This window comes from Vulpes lagopus, chromosome 11, assembly GCF_018345385.1.
Source record: "Vulpes lagopus strain Blue_001 chromosome 11, ASM1834538v1, whole genome shotgun sequence".
NCBI classification, from domain to species: domain Eukaryota; kingdom Metazoa; phylum Chordata; class Mammalia; order Carnivora; family Canidae; genus Vulpes; species Vulpes lagopus.
The window spans coordinates 47,089,166-47,109,063 of NC_054834.1; the positions used below are offsets into that span (position 1 = coordinate 47,089,166).

The following is a 19,898-nucleotide window of genomic DNA, read 5'->3' on the forward strand; positions in this document are numbered from 1 at the left end:
CACACCCGAAGCTGTCTCTGAGGAGGCAACTATGTTGTCAGGATCCTCCAGAATGACAGAGCCCCTGGCCAGGCCCACCTGGGCGGCTTGAGGATGAAGGGTCCTGTCTTTGAGAGAGCCACATGGAGATTCGACCCCAGGCCTAAACTGAGCATTTTGAGCTCCATCCAGAGTCAGGAGCAGAACAGAACTTTCCATGTGGGAGAGCAGAGCGCCCCCACTCCTGAGACTGAGACTGGCCCTTGGTACAAACCCAGTCAGGGCAGGTGTTGGCAGTGGGAAGCCACATGTGGGGGCTGTGACCTGGGCTAAGTGCAACCACCAGAGCGCAGAGGGTGGTGGGCAGCAGTTCCTGGGGCCCCTCGGTCACCATCCCTTCAGAGAAAAGGACTCCAATTCCTAAGACTGCTCTGACCCAGGCCACCCTGTACCACCACGGTCCTGCTCCAAGGGGCAACTCCAGGCTGCTAATGATCCAGGTCAGAGCTCTGGGTCGCACACGCCCCTGGGGCTCACGGGGGATGTGGCTGGGGGGGGGGGGGGAACAAATCTTATCACCAAATAATCCTGGGCTGGGCCTGCCTGGCGGCCACACTGCCCAAAAAGATTTAGCAAAATGCTGATTTTTCATTTGCTCCCACTCGGCAGGGTCCCCCTCACTGCCCTGCCACCAGCCACAGGCAACTCCCAGCAAAGTCAGATGTGTGGCCAGCACCCACAATGCTGTCTTGTGGCAACACAAAGGCTAGTGGCAGCCACGGAATAGCCGTGCCAGCAGGGACACCCAAAACTAGCAGCCATGCATGGCTGGCCCAGCCGTGACAGTGGGCTGAGGACATGAGGACTTGCCTGCGGTGTGCACACCTGGAGGCTCCCTCTAGGACGTGTGCTGGTGGGGAGAAACATGTGTGTAGGTATCTGCATGGTGTGTGTGGTGTGTGCATGGAGCAGTGTATACATCCATGTCTGTGTGGGGTGTGCTATATGAGCGTGCATGGAGCAGTGTGTGCAGCATGGGGGTGCTTGTGTGGGAGGTGGGGAGGGAAGGAAGCAGGGACTTAGAGGGCCAGTGAATTTCCCTTGTTAAAGTACAGAGAAATCACAAACAAGTTCATAAGACTGGAGGAAAGCAAGAAAATAGGTGAAGGCGTGAGGGGTGAGGAGTGGAACAGTAGCTGCGGAGAGACTTCCTCGTGTCTGCGAGGCCCCACCCCAGCCCACGGAGGAGGGGTTAGCCTCCGGCTTAGAGGAGATGCCCTCCTAAGTGTTTGTCTGTATGCTCTTAGACTGTAGGCTCCCTAAAGGCTGTTTTGATTCATCATTTGAACCCCAGAACTGAGCATAGAGATTGGCACACAGTAGATGATACATAAATATTGTGCAATGCAACAATGTACCACAGTTATTAAAAAGAACGATGGAAGGTTCTGTGTAATGACATGGAATACAACATCCAAGCAGCATCGTTACATGAAAAGACAATGGTGGAATCACATGTATAAAATGCTACCTTTTTGGTAAAAAGAGTCCTCAATAAGACTTTATATTCATTTTTTGCTTGTACAGAGAGAAAACTCTAGAAGGATGCATAAGAAACTAATAAAAGTGACTACCTTTCAGAGGGGAAACTGGGCAAGTTGGAGTCGGATATAGGAGTAAGACTCTGCTTATGTAATCTTATACTTTGAATTTTTAACTCTTTGTATTACGTAATCAAACATTTTTTAAAAGGAATGGGGGCACCTGGGTGGCTCAGTCGGTTAAGCGTCTGCCTTCTGCTCAGGTCATCATCCCAGGGTCCTGGGATGAAGCCCCACATTGTGCTCCCTGCTCAGCAGAGAGCCTGCTCTCCCTCTCTCTCTCCCTACCCCACCCCCAGTTTGTGCTCTCTCTCTCTCAAATAAATAAATAAAATCCCTTAAAAGGGAGGAAGGATGAATAATGGTGGGAGAAAGAAGGTGCAGAAGAACGAGCAGGGAGAGAAGTGGAACTCCAACCAGGACTTAGCTGCCTTCCGCCAGTTACAACACACAGCCTTGAATCCGAGGCTGACATAATTGGACTCTGTCATAAAAGAAGGACACACGTCTAAGAAATTCCCCAAGCCCACATGCTCTGGCCAACATGCCAAGTGTCCCATGTGAGACAAGATCAGCTGGGACTTTTCGGTTGCCTGGGATGTTGGTCAATAACTGAACAGGTGTTTCCAACCCCAGAGGTTCAGCCCTAGAGATAGTATCCAGTTTGCTCACTGCTCTGTGCATTACCTTGTGAATGACTACATTCAGGGGTAGGTATTCCCCAAGGTTAGTATCAAGACTTACCAGATAGTCAACCCTCTGGAGCCCACTTTCCTAAGCCAGACAGTGACCCGAGAAATGATCCTCTTCCAAGGATGGGCTCCAAGATAAACTGGTACAGCTGCTTTGGGGCTTTATTGAATAAAAGCACCACATCCAGACTCTACGATCCTGTAATTCCACCCCTGCACATATATAACCCTTGCAGGTGGACACTAGAGACATGATCAAGAATTTTCTTTGTAGCATTGTTTGTAATAGAAAAAAAGAAAAAGGCAAGGAAAAGCAAGAAAACAAAACAAAACTGGAAACGACCCAGATGTTCTTCAACAGAAAAGTAGATGAATAAAATGTGATATATTCAAATAATGGAATTTCACAGTAGTGGAAATGAATAAACTAAAGCCACATACATCAACTGGGTGAATCTCAAAAGCATAGGGAAGATAACAAGGCACAGAAGGAGACGTAAGTTACCACTTACGTAAAGTTCAAAAGCAAGCAACACTATACGGTTTATCTTCACACATGTTTATCACCAACACATCTGGTAAAACAACATAGAACAATAAAAAAAAAAACATGCAAACAAAGAGATGAGGAGCCCAAAACTTGGGAAGCAGTTACCTTGCATGGAGGTCAAGGTTGTGGAGAAGCAAGGGAACGCAATTGACACCAGACACACAGGCGACTGAACAATGTTTGCACTATCCAGTCCTCCAGTTGAGTGGTGGGGCCACAGGCAATCATTTTATTATTACACTTTGCATCTTAGATGGTTGTTACACATATTTTTAAAAAATTTTTAAAACATCAACCACAGCCTGGGCTTTGGAGTCAAACTCACTTGAGTTTGAACCCTATTTTTCCCATAGCTGTTTGACCTTAGGTGTATTACCTGACCTCTCAGAGCTTCCCTTGTCTCACCTGTACAGTGAGAATAATGATGCTTACCTCAAGGGTTAGAGTTAGGTACAGTAGTCCCCCTTTGTCCACAAGGAACATATTCCAGGACCCCTGGTGGATGTCTGAAATCACAGATAGTACTGAACCCTATGTATTATACCATTTCTTGCTATACATATCTATCTATGATAGAGCTCAGTATACATATTTATATATGTATACTGGCTGTGAGGCACAGCAAGAGATTAACAGCAATAAAAAATAATGAAATGGAACAATTGTAACAATATACTATAATAAATGTTATGTGAATGTGGTCTCTCTCTCTCTCTCTCTCTCTCGGAATATCTTATTGTACGTACTTACTCTTCTTGTGATGATGTGATCGATAAAATGTCAACGTGATGAGACAAAGCGAGGGGAGTGACATAGACATTGTAATGTAGCATTGGGCTACTGACCTTCTGAGATTTGTCAGGAAGATCATCTGCTTCCGGCCACAGTTGACCATGAGTAACTGAAACCACGGATAAGAAGAGACTGCTGTATGTCCCATGCCTAACTCGTGGTCAATACTCAATACGTGGTGGTTTGCTTTGGGTCGGGAACAGTCGCAGGGGAATTTGTTTCAAATCTACTTGTGAACATAGACCTATGTTCTAGCATCCCCATTGCAGGCTCAGGGTGAAATAAATGGGAACTAAATGAATGAATGAGCAAATAAACAAATGAGCTCCTCCATTCGATCCCTATCTCTACATGTCCTCCCCTGAGTGAGCTCTGGGACCCAAATGGTCTGGTTAGCCTTGTGGTCACTTCAAACAAAATCCAAAATACAATTCTCACACCCACCCAGAGTCTCTAGAAGCAGGCAGCTGCCAGGCCTAGCCCCAGGAAGATCCGGCCTCCGCTCTGCAAACTGAACCAAAGATCCCTGCAGGAGAACCTCATTATGTCCTCCCTGCCCCCACATCTCCTGGCATAGGTCTTGGCCCACGCAGCTGCTCGGCCAAGACAGCTGCTCTGAGGGAAGAGAGGCCCTTGGTCTGCAGGGAGATTCCCTAGACCTTCTTCACAGCCTTGGACTGTCACTCTTAAATCCCTAAGTTCCCCCAGAACTTTAAGCCTCAGCAACATTTGTCTTACAATGACAGCCCAAGATTAGAGGAAATGTAAGCGGATTTCCAAACCCTGACAATAGGAGACTGATATGTGTAGGCCTCCTGAGAATACCTGCCAGTCTCTGATTTGATTCCCCCCTCCCCCAATTTCAGGCAATACATCTGGGGGAGGGAATTACCTGTGAGATCATGGCCAGAGTTGTATATTTGAAGTCCGAACATCTTAAGCCTTTGTGTGATCTGGAGCCAGTATCCTTTCTGATATCATCTTAGTTTGCTCCTCTGTAAAATGGGACAATACTTATTTCTTGCCAACTAAAAGAAAACTATGACTATAATTGGTGATTTGGAAACTATACAGCTTTATATTATATGTTGTAGAGGAAGAACACCGCATTTGGGGTCAAGATACCTTGGTTGGGTGGTTGTTTTTAAGCTGCCAATTATGTATTGAGGCTTATTATATATTGTGCCTGTTCCACAGTTTACAAATATCTCATGGAGTCCTCACCAAGGTCCTACCAACTAGGGGGTGTATTACCACCCCCATCAGACAGCTTGGGGGGGGGGCGAGGAGCACAGGGAACCCTAAGTAACTTGCACACTAGTTAGTATGTTGCAAAGCTGAGATCCAAACCCAGGCAGTCAGGCTCCAGAAGCTGGCCCTTCACCAGCTCTTCTGCCTCCTGCTTGAGAGTTTCATCCTACCTCTGCCATTTACTTACTCTCCTATCCTCCATTCCCTCATTCCACATATATTTACTGAGCCTTTACTCTGTGCCAGGTGCTGCTCCAGGAACTGAGACTGATGCGGGGCTTGCATTCCAGTGTGACAAATGGATCACACACCAGGAATCCCATAAGGTGTCCAGAGGGATAAGTGCAGTGGAAGAAAAACAAAGCAGGTGTCTTAGTCTGTTCGAGTTGCTATAACAAAATACCACAGACTGGGTATGGATAATCACAATAAACAACAGACATTCACTCCTTGCAGCTTTGGAGGCTGGAAGTCTGAGATCAGGGCACCAGCACGATCAGGTTCTGGTAAGAACTCTCTTCCGTGGTGCAGACTGTTGACTTCTTGCTATGTCTCCATGTGGTAGAAGAAGTGAGCTGACTCCCAGAGATCTCTTTTATTAGGGGCACTAATGCGGGAGACCTGGGTGGTTCAGTTGGTTAAGCATCTGCCTTTGGCTCAGGTCATGACCCCAGGGTCCTAGGATGAGCCCCCTACTCAGCTTCTTCCTGGGTTTGTGCACACTCTTGCCTGCTCTGTCACTCACTCTCTCAAATAAATAAAATCCTTTAAAAAGGAAACATCTTGGGGATCCCTGGGTGGCTCAATGGTTTACCACCTGCCTTCGGCCCAGGGCATGATCCTGGAGTCCTGGGATCGAACCCCACATCGGGCTCCCTGCATGAAGCTTGCTTCTCCCTCTGCCTGTGTCTCTGCCTCTCTCTCTCTCTCTCTGTCTCTTTCATGAATAAATAAATAAAAATCTTTAAAAAAAAAAAGAAACTTCTTAAAAATATATATGTAGATATAGATATAGATATATTAGAGCACTCCACTCATGAAGGTTTCACTCTCATGACTTATGGCCCCACCTCCTAACATCATCACTTTGGGGATTAGAATTCAACATGCCAGGGTGCACCTGGCTAACTCAGCTAGGAGAGTGTGTGACTCTTGATCTTGGGGTCATGAGTTCGAGCCACTCGATGTGTGTAAGATTATCTTTTCAAAAAATAAGCTTTAGGGGCACCTGGGTGGCTCAGTAGTTGAGCGTCTGCCTTTGGCTCAGGACGTGATCCTGGGGTCTTGGGATTGAGTCCCATATCGAATTCCCTGCAGGGAGCCTGCTTCTCCCTCTGCCTATGTCTCTACCTCTCTCTGTGTGTCTCTCATGAATAAATAAATAAATAAATAAATAAATAAATAAATAAATAATATCTTTAAAAATTATAAAAAATAAAAATAATAAGCTTTAGAATTGAACGTATCAATTTTGGGGTACACACAGCAGGGCAAGGGGACTTAGGGTGACCAGAGGCCAATGTTGTCATCTATCCAGGCCTCTATTCTCTTACTGTAAAGTGGGCATTCTGAGACCTGCTTTGCCTTGTCTACCTGGTATACAAACCGTGAAATGCTATTCCAGCACAGGGATTGTAGCATTTGTTGTTTTTGCCTCTTTGTTTCTGTACCACTTGATGCATGTCTCTACTTAGTACGTTCCCCATTGTTTCATAGTCGGCCACCCAGCTTTCTGGGTCTCTCGGTAAACTGAATTTTTGAGGGCAGGACCAGATCCTGGTACATAATGAGTATGAAACAGAGGTATAATTATTCATGCTAGTAATCACTCTTTAGTAAGCTCCTACTAGTAGCGGTAGACACTGCTGAATTTAACCTTCAGTGTAGAAGTTACTATGATCCCTATTCCCAGAGGAGGAACAGAGGCTCAGAGGGGTGAGCAGCTTGCCCATGGCCAAATATTCACCAGGGGGTGACAGAACCAGGATAGGAACTTGCATCTCTCTGACTCCAAAATCCACGTTCCGTCACCAACCCCAAGCCGTTGTTGGGTATCATTATTCACACTTACTCATTCACGCAACAAATATTTCATGAGCACATTCCAGGAGCTTTAACATGGAAACGGATGAGGCAGATGAGGCCTCTCCATACAGAGGACAAAATGAATAATTTAACAAATGAAAAAGCTTGGTGCTGCTGTGATACATCCAGGAATCCTGTCCAGGTGGGGAGGCGAAGGAGGGTCTGTCTGAGAAGGAGCCCTGAATGATGAGAAGAAACTGGTCTCCAGCAGACCTTGGAGCAAGAGCCAGCAAAGACAAAGAAGCTGAGGTAGGAATGAAGTGGGAATGTTCTCCAAGCCATAGGGCGGCCTATGAGCCTAAAGAGTGGTGAGAGGGGTGCCTGGGTGGCTCAGTTGGCTAAGCATCCATCTCTGGATTACAGCTCAGGTCATGATCTCAACATTGTGAGATTGAGCCCCCATGTTGGGCTCTGAACTCAGCATAGAGTCTGCTGGGGCTTCTTCCTCCGTCTCCCTCCCCCTCTACTCCTCCCCCTCCCCCAAACCTCTCTCTCTCTCTCTCTCTCTCTCAAATAAATAAATGACATCTTTTAAAAAATTAAAAATAAATAGTCATAAGAAAGACATACAGCAGTAAGGAGTAAAGTAAGAAAAGCTGGACCCACACCACGCAGGTCCTTAGAGACTGCAAAAAGGAGGGCCAGGGAAGCATCCAAGGTTTCCAGGCAGAATAGAGATGTGATCTGATCTGTGTTTTAAAAGACATATTGTTATTGTTTAAGTAGTATTGGAGGGGTGCCTGGCTGGCTCAATTGGAAGAGCGTGCTGCTCTTGATCTCGGGGTCGTGGTTTGAGCCCCATATTGGGTGTAAATAAATAAACTTTTAAAAAATATAAATGAATAGCATTAGGATTTGCTAGTAGTAATTATAACAATATATTTTTAATGTGTTTAGAAGAGAGAAAGTGAACAAAAGAGGGCAGAAGAGGTGGAGGTAGAATGGGAGTGGAGAAAGTCATTCAGCTAACAAAGGACTTTTGCAGGTGTTTTCCTTTGGCTCAGCTTCAACTGAATTAAGCCTCATTCATCTTATATATAATAATAATAGGCTGCAGATGGAAATAACTAAATCAATGTCCAGGGTTCCATTACAAGAGGGATCAGATTTCTTCTCCCTTCTCTTTTTTTTTTTTAAGATTTTTTTTATTTATTCATGAGAGACACAGAGAGAGGCAGAGACACAGGCAGAGGGAGAAGCAGGCTCCCTTTTACTCCAAGGAAAGAAGTGGCTCATAACCCATCTCCTGCTGCCTGGAAGAAGTATCTCTTGAGCCATTTGGAGGATGCTTCTTCTTAAGACCCCCAGGAGCAAGGCTCTCGATTTCTCGATCAGTTCAGTCTCTGTGCAAGATGGCCTGAGAGTCAGGCTTTCTCGTGGCTCCTATCCTGTACCCTTGGCTGCCCAGTTGGAAGTGGACAGACAAACCCAGCCTCATCTCAGCTCCACTTCCACGAATTTATGAGTGGAGACAAGATCCCACAGAGCCATGGCAAAGAGAGTGCATTCCACACACCTCAGGATCCTTGAGTGTCCCGGGTCCTGGCAGGACCCTGCCTCTCCTCTCCAAGCTGGGTGTCTAACTGCTTGGCTTCTCTTCCCTGTCCCCTTCACCATGCTCCTGTCCAGTCCTTTTCTCCCTCCTAGAGAGGAAGCAGAGCTGAATCACAGGAAGCTGACAAGAAGCAAAGGAAAAAAAAAAAAAAACAAGAAAGAAACTTTTAAGAAGCCAAAAAGATTGTCTTTCAAAATTTCTAGAAAACAGAATAATCCCACCCACGCAAATTACAAAGAATTATGCAAATTGTAATGCCAATCAGTGCACAGTCACATTTCCTCCTCATTATTCCCAGCCCTAGCTTTTTGTACCTCTGACGTTGTTGGAGGTGAGGGGACTCTGGCAGCACCCCCTGTGCTAACAATGCCAGGCTTGCAGAGTTGAATTTTCCAACCTCTCGCTCCCAGGACTGCAGATTTCTTACTGGGGCTATTTCGCTCCCCTCTGGCCACAGCGCAAAACCCCTTTCCGAACACCACCCCCAAGATTTCCCTTTGTCTTGGCGACTGGATAGGACATTTATGTACCAAACTTAGAGAGGATGGGGCAGGTTTGGAGGAGGGAGGAGCTGAAAATACACTCATGCTAATACAGTTTCTTTATGCTAATAATATGCAAATACAGCTGTTGGGTTTTTTTTTTTTTTTTTTTTTCATTCCTTGGCCCCCTGGAGCCAAGAAATGACTTGTCTATGTGCAGTGGACCGAAAAGAGGCCCCAGAGAGAGAGAGCTAGAGAGAGGGAACGGGAAGAAAGAGAGGCCAAGAGCCCTGGCGGACTCCCCACCCCCAGACTCAACTGACCCCCCGGGGGCAAAGGACAGCCAACAGGGCAGTCCAGGCTGCCTGGAGGGAGCTGCAGGTTCCAGGCACGGAGCTGGAGCCAGAGTGGGCCCTGAGTGGGGATGAGTGGGGGTGGGGGAGTTGCCCGTGTCCTGGGCTTTCAGGACAGGTGCTATCCCCCTTCCCCCGCCCTCCCCTGTGTAGAGCTTGTCCAGTCTGTGCTATTATCTCCCACAATTGCTCATAAATGACAACAGCCCCCAGCGGCCCGCCCAGCACTTGAACCCCTCCTGACCGAGGTGGCTTGCCTGAGGATTAGCTCCTCTTTGGAGAGCCCACAATAGCCCTCCACATCTTTTGTGCCTCTGTTTGCTGCAAATATTAAAGCTCTCTCCTGAAACCCATTACAGGCAGTGGGGACAAAGGCTTTCCACAGGTCTCCAGGACAGAGCCAGCGCAGGATGTTCCGGGCTACTGTACCTGCCGCCTCACCTGCCGCTGCCTGTCCAGTTACCCCCTGAGGGAAATAATCCGCTTTCATGCCAGACAGCTCTATGCCAGGGCAGTGGACAGCCGGATGCAATGGTGCCCACACCCTACTTGCCCATCAGAGAGAGGAAGTGGGGGCTGGGCACCCAGGGGTGGGTGATGGTAGGGGGAGAGGAAAAGATCTGGGCTGAGGGAGCTTCAGGTGGAGCTGAGGACACAACAGCAGGTACACCACATGCTCCTTTGCCATCAGGCCTTCTCAAATGCTGCTACTTCTGCCTGGAACATTCCTGCCTTCCACTTATCAACCTAATTTTCCCAGGCTAGTTTTATCCACCCCTCCAGGCTCAGCTTAGACTTTGCTTCATCACTTCCTCCAGGAAGTCATCTTTGCTTCTCAAATTTAGGTGTCCCTCCTCAGTACTCGAACCTGGTAATATACCTGTCTGCTCAGAATCTGCTTCCCTGTCCCTCTGACACCCCAGCCTCTGAGCAACCTGGGGGCAATTCCCAATGGCACCCATGTGTGGCACAACTCCTAGAGCATGACAGAGAAGGTCCCTGCAGATGAATATGGTTGAGTAAATGAATGGTTGAATGAATTCAGCAGGTGTGGGCCATTCCTGGGTCTTGAGTCCTCAGAATTCTGACCAAAGAGATGTTGAGTCATGAAGAGATCTGGGGAAAGAACCAGGAATCTCTCACAGCCTTCTCTGGAGACTCCTGTCTAATGAATATAACTGGGCTTAGAGTCTACCAACCATAGGATGTTGGGCAAGTCTTTGATACCTACACTCCAAACTTCAGTCCCCTCTTCTGGCAAATGGGAAGAATAATATTGGGAAGATGGAAAGAATGCTCTGGAAATGGCCAAGAAGTTAATGCATGAGCTATTATGTGGGGAGATGTGAAGGAGCCTGGTTAGAGGAAAACGGAGCATGTTAGGAGAGGAAATATAGTTCTTCAGGCAGAGTGCAGAGGCCCCCGCGGGCACCCAGCTGCCACCTTGCCACAGGAGCTGGGTGGAGACCTGGGGTTCCTGCTTCCAGGTCTGAAGGCCAAGTCTGTGAGTCTGTGTCCCCAGAACTGGAAACCCCAGGAGACAACCCTCAAGCCTGAAACTAGATGGCCTGTTTCTTCTGTCCTTGCACTCTCCTGGTTACTGGAGGCAATAAAGCCTGGGCAGATTGAATCCCATCATTCAGTGTGCAAGTTACTCATTTCTCTCTGCCTCAACTTCTTCTCCTATAAAACAGAAACAGTGGCAGTCCTGCTTCCTAGGGCTGCCAAGAAGCTTAAATGAGATGAGTAAAAGATTTAGCAGGGCTGCCGGCACCCAAGTGCTCCACAAGCACAAGCCATAGTGCCAGTCTGTCCCAGGACTGAACCTCGCCTTGGTTTGGGGAAACACACAGATCATCCTCCCATTTTACAAAAGGAGGACCCAGAGAGGTTCCGGAACTTACCACAGGCTACCAATGACTCAAGAAGGGGAGTTGGACAGATCCAGGGTGCCCCAGTTTCTACTCTCATTTCCTTGTGGTTTTGAACTTGAATCATTCTCTCATTACTTCATGCGTGCAAGTCCCAGCCACCCTAGGAGGCAGTGACAGAGGTTTCTCCTATGTCCCTCTTAACCCCTTGGCAGTGCTGGGCTGTAGAAACCCTCAAAAACTAAATAGCGGAAAGGCTGACAAGCAGATGGCAAAGCAGAAGTAGTTCCCTGATTGCTCCAGGCTCCCAGAGAAACCTGAACTGAACCAAGGACGCCAGCATGGAACAGGGCTGCCCGGGTGGTCCAGATATCCAGCAGCGGGGAGCAGCACCCAGATGATGCCATGGGGGCTCGGGAAGCTACCTGGCAGGCCTGGCAAGTCAAGCTGGGGGCACTGGTTTGGAGGTAGGAGCTTTGCCCCAGGGAACAGTCAGAGGCCAGGACAGCCTGGGCTGCTCAGCTGGCCCACAGGCCTTGGAGTCAAATGGAAGGAGGCTCCTGTGGACATGCAGCCCCATGCTTGAAAGCTGGCAGCCAGTCCGACTCTCCAGATGTTTCCCTGAAGAATCATGATGCCAATGGTGGGAGAATGGGTATTTTGGTAGGGAGGAAAGAGACTCCACAGAAGGGCATTTCATGTTTCTGGGCATCACTTTCCAGATCCACCCAGGATCCCGCACATCCTCCCCTCTGCTCCGCTCCACTCCCACTTTGGGGATTCATACCATGCCAGTCTTTCTGGGCAGAAACCAGAGCCACCCAGGTGTCTGCCCTGGGCAGACATAAGGACAAAGTCTTTCCAGGCAGAACAGACTGTCCACCTGAACTTCAGCTGAAGAAGTCAGGAATCATGCCCTTGTCTGTAGTTCTCTTCCTTGTACTGAGCAAGTAGTGGGCACAGAGTGGACATTAAACCATGTCTCAGGGACCCCTGAATGAACCGTACTCAAGAAGCACTAGGCTAGGGATGCCTGGGTGGCTCAGCAGCTGAGCGTCTGTCCTCAGCTCAGGTCATGATCCTGGGGTCCTGGGAAAGAGTCCCGCATTGGGCTCCCTGTGAGGAGCCTGCTTCTTCCTCTGCCTGTGTCTCTGCCTCTCTCTGTGTCTCTCATGAATAAATAAATAAAATCTTAAATTAAAAAAAAAAAAAAAAGCAACAGGCTAGAAGCTCCCATAGCCTTGATCCTGGACCCATGTCAGCACCTCACAGGTCCCTTCCTGCCATCTCACTTAGGTCCATTCTTGTTTAATCTCTGATTGTTAGGTCAAGAGTCTAATAAATAAGCCTCTCCAAGTTCTTGGATGGTGATAAGGTGCCCCCTCAGCCTTTGCTGGAAGAAGTAATCCCAAAAATATCTTTCATCACTTCCTCAGCTCTCCTCTTGGCCCATCTCCAAGCCCGTCCTCACATTTCCTCTTTGGACTGAAGCTGAGCATTCCTGGCCTGCTCTGCTGGGGAAGAGAGCTCTCCTCTGAAGAAGCCCTGGTGGGGTGGTGTGGGGGTGGGGACTGGGAGGTGAGAGCAATTTTCCACTTCAAGGGCCTCCAGCCAGGGGACTGCCTTCCTGCCTGGGTTTCTGAAACTCTGCTCATTCAACCAGTCTTATCTCACTGCCACTAACCCAGACTCCTTCCTGGCATCCTGGGAGATTAGTCCCTCCAGCAGGGTATGGGTGATGATCTCATGCCGGAGCTCTTGGCTCCTGACCTTCAGTTCCTCAGAACTCTTCTAGGGAGCCCGTCGGAATGCAGATTCCCGAGCCTTATCCTCAAAAATTCCAATCCCAAGGTTCTGGGGTAGGGCCCAACCAGCTTGGTCTCACAAGCTCCCCAGGTGCTGCGGGTCCCAAACGCTGTCCCCATGCCACCTCTCCAGGAGACTGGAGGATGGGATGGGAGGTGGGCGGCTCCTTCAAGGAAGCAGAGACCTTGCTGCCCACACCAGACAAGAGGCAGATGAAGAGGTGCAGCAGGGATCTAGCTGGGATCTGGGATCTAGCCACCATGGGAAAGTGAAACCCTCTCCCACGAACATGTGACTCAGGGCCCAGAGTAACAAGAAGCTAGAGAGGGAGAAACAAACGAGCCCCAGAGAGGAGAAGAAATGACATGGCCTGGCCAGGCAGCTTCTGTAGCAACAAACATTTCACTGGGTCCCGGGGCACCAAACAGGCACAGACTGGCTGTCCGATTGACAGGGACATCTGATTGCTGGGTGAGGGGGCAAGGGCAGGGCAATGGCCCACCTCCACCCAGGGTGATTGGTCCCTCAGTGACCTGTAAGACTGTCCAGTTGTCCCTCTAGTCTGTGCCTCTGTCCTGAGTGTCCCCCAGCCTAAAGACGAACAGAAAACACTCCCCCATTGCCCCTTCACTCCATCCAGCCCTGGGAGCCCTTCAGTGCAGTCCCGCACTCCAACCCCCAGATTGCATGGGGCTCTGTGCAAACATGCTGCTCCCCAGCCACACATCGGCAGCTCCAAGGAGCCCCGGGCAGACTGGTATTCAGGGCTTGGAGCGGAGAGGCCTGGCCCAGGAACTCCAGCTCTGCCGCTAACAAGCAGTGTGAGTTGGGGCACAGTCCTGGTATTCCTGAGCCCTGGTTTCTTCGTCTGTAAATGGGGCCCATGGAGGATCAGACCATGAGATAAACTGTCCCGAGGAGCTTAGTGTGAAGCACTCACTTAGAATGTTCTCCGTGTTCTTACCATAGGCCTGCCTGGGGAAACAATGAAAGGAGACATCTATTCAGCTTCTCTGATGCTCAAGGAGGTGACTTCTAAATAAAAATGTCCAAGTAGCCACTACTCCTTCTGGGCGGGGGGGTGTAGGGGACTCTCTGGAAAGAGGGTGCTTGATCAATCAAATAAATGCATGCTCTATTGCCTAGACATTGCCCGCTCAGCCTCAGCTGGCCTGGCCTCATCACTGGCCTCCCTGACACCTTCCCTCTGTAAACCCAAATCCTAAGCAACTCCAAAGCCTGCAGACACCATCCCATACTGAGTTCTCCCATCACTCCCCAAACCAGGTCATCTGTCAGCCTTCTCTCTCCGCAGAGACTCCACCCTCCCCAGGAGCAAACTCTAGGACTTGCCTCTTTAATCCCAACCTCAAATGATCAGGTTCGAAAGAATTCAAATGTCATGAAAGACACATCACACAAACCATCCCCAAGCCCGTCCCTCTCTGGGGACGTGGAAGCTAGTTGAGGACTCTGCAGCATCAGGTGAAGTCACAGTGACCCAGCACAGAAATTCAGGGGGAGGGGTGGGTTCTAGTTGGTGGCCCGCCAGTGGCAGTGTTCACTGCTCCTAGGCAGGCGCTTTGGTGAAAAAGAGACCCTCCCTGGCAGTGCTGGCCACTAGCAAAGACCTTTCTGTTCACAGCCAAATGGTAGTTCGAGGAACTGGGATGTTTTGCAATACTTTTTACTTCCCAGAGCATGTTGAATGTTAGAGCTGGAAGGAGACTTAGGGACCATTTCATCCCACATACCCCTCCTATCTCCACTTTACAGATGAGGAAAGAGGAAGTGACCTGCCCAAAGTCCCCTTGGGAGGAGGGGCTGAGCTGGAGTCCAGAGTTCCTGGCACTCTGCTCTTACTCTGAACCCCACTGGGAGGGACAGGATGAGGGGCTAGGGAATTTATAAAGAGCTCAGCAATCATCTTTCACTGAGTCTTCTCTAACCTGTGAGGCAGGTGTTCTTTGCAGCATTTTACTTTTATTCTTGCGCAAAGGGCGCTCAGAAGGGTTAGGGCACCTGCCTGCAGTCGCACAGCTGGCGTATCTGGAGCTCTGTTCCTGGGAAGCCAATTATGACAAGTTCTGTTAGAGACCTGAGCTCTTTGTGTTTATCTGGGCTTAAGGGGAAAGGGCCCTTTGCCTCCTAGGTGGGAGTAGCAGAGCCATCGTGGTGGGAGATGGCAGGAAACCACATCTCATAAACTCACCCTCACAACACCCTGAGAGGGCTGTTCCCAAGATTACACAACTACTGTAAGCTAGTGGCAGCTCCTGAGACCAGGCAACATGGAGATCTTCCGTTCTTGGGTGGTTGCCTCTCTCTGTAACCCTCTACCTTCATATAAAAGTCCCATGGTAAGGCCAGCTGCCGTGATCCAGAACTTACTCTTTGCCACTCATTCAACAAACACATATTGAGTGCCCATCATGTGCCAGGCAGTGTGCTAGACACTGAGGATGCCAAAGTGAATAGGACAACCCGGCAGAGCCAGAGGGGCTGGGGCCCACCCTGGCCCTCATCTCTTGACCACTAACCTACATTATTTCTTTCTTTTTTTCTTTCTTTCTTTCTTTCTTTCTTTCTTTCTTTCTTTCTTTCTTTCTTTCTTTCTTTCTTTATTATTATTATTTTTTAACCTGTATTCTAACTGGAGAGACAAACACATTAACAAGGAATTGATTGTTCATCGTGCTAGGTGCCATGATAAGGCTGTGCAGAGGCTCCGGGAGCCCAGGGAGGGGCACCTGATCCCAGCTGGTGGATGACAGAAGCGGGATGAGCTCAGAAGAATGTGTAGATGTAAGCCCAGCAAAAGAGAAGCAAGTGCATTCAAAGAAGCAAAAATAGAAAGCATGAGCAAAGGAATGGGGAAACAAGTTAGTAGAGCTTGAATAAACTGCACCTGCTTAGAGAAAAATCTGGAAGGGTGTATGCTCAGCTGCTAAGGCTGGTTATCACAGGAGAATTAGGTTGTGGAGGTTTTGGCTTTCTTATTTGCACATCACTATTTTGTGTGAAATCTTTGCAATGAGCAAGAATTACTTTCACAGACAGAAAAAAAGAATACACAAGGAAAGAGTGTTCTCTGTATGATGGAACTTTAAGAAGCATGGCATTGGGGGAGCATGAAATTGCAGGGGGAATTGCAGGGAGTCCCCTCCGGGGCCTGGAGAAGCAGTAAGTCTGACTCGAGCCCCCTGGCAGTGGCTGGAGTGTTCATTAATTGGGCCAGTCCTTTCCCTGGGATGCCACAGGGCAGCCCGGGGGGATGTCCATCAACTTGAGCTGATGTATTCCAGGGAGCAAGCAGAACCTAAGGTGAGACTGGGACCAGGCCAAGAGGAGGTTGCAGGCTCCTAACTGGGGTGTTTCTCTTGACCCCTGTCTCTGGTCTATCACCTCACTCCCCAGCCTGAACCTGGGCTACACCAGTGAAGGGCAAAATGCCTGAAGCTCTTTGAAGGTCGTTTATTAAAAAAAAAAAATTTTTTTTGATCTTATTGACCTTTCAAAGGAATTTTCTACAGATATCACTTTTTTTTTAACACCCTCAGTATTAGTGGGAGCTTCCCTCTATTTGTCCTTTGCCAGAGAAGGAGGAAGCAACTTGCAAGCTATGATTCAGGTGAATCAATCAAACACACACACATTTACGGTTTCTCCCTCCCTTCATCAGGGACTGTAGCAAGTAGTTGTGATTTGAGGGACCTCAACAATGTCCCAATCTGGAAGGACTTCTTCACTGGTGTTCGAAATTTCATTTTAGGACTAGGCATTTCTCACCCTCTTCCTACAGAATTTTTTCTTCCCCCTCCCCCCACCCGCCCTAACTACAAATGCTCTGGAAAGGAAAGGTTAGGAGGGGTTAGATTTCCATAATTTAATGCAAGTTTGTTGGTGCATATTTTCCTCTGTGGGGATCACGGACCAATATGGTATTATCCCCAAGATGGTATTATCTGTTCCCCTGCTGAAAGAGCTCCAAGAGGGCAGGAGGCCACCTGGGGACAGGGGGTGGTGGGGAGGGGCCCAGGCCCCTTAACACCCCCTCCAACAACCAACTCCTGAAAAAAGGACTCACTTGGGCTTCCCTTCAGGTCTAACAGGATGGACTGAGAGTGATTTTCTAGGTCCCGTGGACTCCGGACCCATTTCCCATCTCCCACCAACAAGGAAGTATGTGCCTCTCAGCCCAGGGTGTGCTGCGGGGCGAGAGGAGTCAGAAGACCCCCAGCCAAGGGAAATCTTGGTACAACCCTGGAGCCTGCTTCTACTCAGCGATTTGGCAGGGTTTTGGGGTGGGTGCTCTCCTACTATGAATAAACCTGAACGTAGTATATAGTGGGATGGCTCACTCACATGCACTTTTGAGGAAATACACCATTCTTCAATGACACTTTTGAAACTATTACCATCTAGTCTATTCACTTCCCAAATTTTTGGTTTTTGGGGTTTTCTGGCAGCTGCCTTTGGGTCTTTCAGAAACATATCGTTCCACCCCTCCTCCCAGTTTCTGCCAGCACAGTTTCTGCTCAAACTTTTATATCATCAAAGTTTTAAGCCTTCAGTGCTCTGTCTCTGGGTTGATCCTAATCATGACTAAAAATCTATGATATCTTTTTCAAGGAACATGGCACTGCTGGAACCCCCTGAGCACTGCTGGGTTAGGCCTTTGGGCCCCTGTGGGGACATGGTCAGGGCTCTCTGTCCTAGGGAGCCTCCGTGGAAGTCGGAGAGGCACAGGGTTGGGAAGCCTATCGGGGCCCCGTTGGGAGATAAAAGTGGGAACAAGTCAATACCCAGTGGAGGCAGTGGTTAGGTGGAAGGCGGCCCAGTTACAGTGTAGCTATCAGTTATCAAGTGTAAATGACGGGTTATCAGATCCTTCTGGTTGGGGGGAGAAAGCAGGGGGAAAGGGCGAAGAAGGCAGAGGGTAAGTGCACTGAGTGGGAAGAAGATAGGAAACGGGGGCCAGGGGTGCCTGAAAGGGCAGTTCACAACAGAGAGGAGGGGGTGCTAAGAAACCTCGAACACCCCACAGATCTCCCTGGGGGCTGAGCCCTGTTTACCTTTAGCTAGTCAAGGACAAACAGAAAGGGTGTGCTGAGGTGTTGATCATGCCCTTGTAAACACAGCTTCTCTGCATTTAATAAAGATTAGATCTGGGGACATGGCTTTTGATGGTTAAAAAAAAAAATTCCTGATTTTGTATAAAGTAGACTCTTTCCCAAAAAATGTGGACTTATTACGCTGAGGGAGAGAAACCTTCCCAAGTGTACTTACTGTATAATTTCAATTATACAAATGAACTTAGAGAACAGACAAAACGAATCTGGGCAGAAATATATCAGGACAGTTGTTAGACGGGGGTGGGGTGAGGATTATAGGGAAGGGGCATGAGGAAACTTTCTGGAGTCATCACCAAGTTCTGTGTCTTGATAGGGGTTTGAACTTTATGGTTGTAGGTGTTTGTCAGAACTCATACATGTTGTTCTTGAGATCCATGTATGGTCACCTGTAAAACTTAAATAACTGCAAAGAATATTGAACTCCTATTAATGCTATGATGCTGAAGCATTGGCCGAATGGGTTCTAATGTCGGCACCTTACTTTAAAATGCATCCCCAGGGACGTCCGGGTGGCTCAGAGGTTGAGCATCTGCCTTTGGCCCAGGGTGTGATCCTGGGGTCCCGGGATCCAGTGCCACATCAGGCTCCCTGCACAGAGCCTGCTTCTCCCTCTGCCTGTCTCTGCCTCTGTGTGTGTGTGTGTGTGTGTGTGTGATTCATGAATAAATAAATAAAATCTTTAAAAATAAATAAATAAAAAATAAATAAAATAAAATAAAATGCATCCCCAAAAACGAAGGGTTGATGGGTGGATAGAGGGATGGAGAGCTGGGTAGACGCAGGAAAAAGTGTGTTTAACAAAATGCTAATGGTGGAATCTGGTGGTCTCTTGTGCTCACTATTCCATATGTTTACAACTTTCATAATAGAGCATGGTTTGGTTTGGTTTGGTTTGGTTTGGTTTAAAGATTTTATTTATTTATTCATGAGAGACACGGAGAGAGAGGCAAAGACACAGGCAGAGGGAGAAGCAGGCTCCCTGCAGGGAGCTCGATGTGGGACTCCATCCCAGGACCTTAGAATCGTGGCCTGAGCTGAAGGCAGAGGCTCAACCACTGAGCCACCCAGGTGTCCCTAGAGCATGGTTATAAAAAGAATCCAGTCATGAGGGAATCATCCTACTTCCCAAGGACCTTCTCAGCCCCTCTGCCAAGGCCTAGTTCACTCCACTTTGTGGATTCCAGCTGTGTGGAGAGGCGAGTCGCCCTCCTTGACACTCTTCACCAAGTTCCCTCATGCTCTAGTGCCTGAGTTCACATTGGGGGGCAGACCCGATGACCTGATCACCAGTCCAGATGTTGTTGGCCCACTGGACACAGGGAAATGCTGCATCTCACAGACTCCTTACCATCTCCCTGTTCTAAGAACTGAAGAATCCTCCTTCCTTGATAACTTTTTGGCCAGAGGGCAAGTAGCCCCTCACTGCTGTACCCCAAGCCCAGAATCCCTCTTTCTCTGCCATGCCCAGGCACAGAAAAAAGTAAGGGATGTAATTCCTCTGCATCTCTGACTTTGCTCTTTTACTGCTTTTCATTCTGCCTGGGCTTGAAGAGGCTCACTAATGGGGACTGCAATGCCTTATTTAGCCAGCTGCCTCTGGGCAAGTCCAGTTTAAGCGTCTTCCCCAACCCCACCCTCACCACCATGACCAGAGGGACAAGCATTTCGTCCACATTTATAAAGACTACTATACTTCTTTTGGAAGATTTCCCACTGTTCAGTCTCTGATCTAATATTCTCACCCCC

General features: G+C 48.6%; 1 long non-coding RNA gene across 5 annotated transcripts in view; it reads right to left on the reverse strand.

The window, feature by feature from the left end:
• Window positions 1-9,023, reverse strand: part of LOC121471801 — a 21,336-nt gene extending 12,313 nt beyond the window's left edge. For 2 of the 5 annotated variants that reach the window (XR_005982706.1, XR_005982703.1), the window contains exons 1-5: window positions 8,820-9,023; window positions 8,467-8,625; window positions 4,507-4,609; window positions 3,668-3,723; window positions 3,255-3,328 (exon numbers count right to left, since the gene is read on the reverse strand). This is a non-coding gene — a long non-coding RNA (uncharacterized LOC121471801). The remainder of the gene's footprint in view (window positions 1-3,254; window positions 3,329-3,667; window positions 3,724-4,506; window positions 4,610-8,466; window positions 8,626-8,819) is intronic. The other 3 variants (XR_005982705.1, XR_005982704.1, XR_005982707.1) reach the window with 3 other exon arrangements.
• Window positions 9,024-19,898: the final 10,875 nt, after the last annotated feature.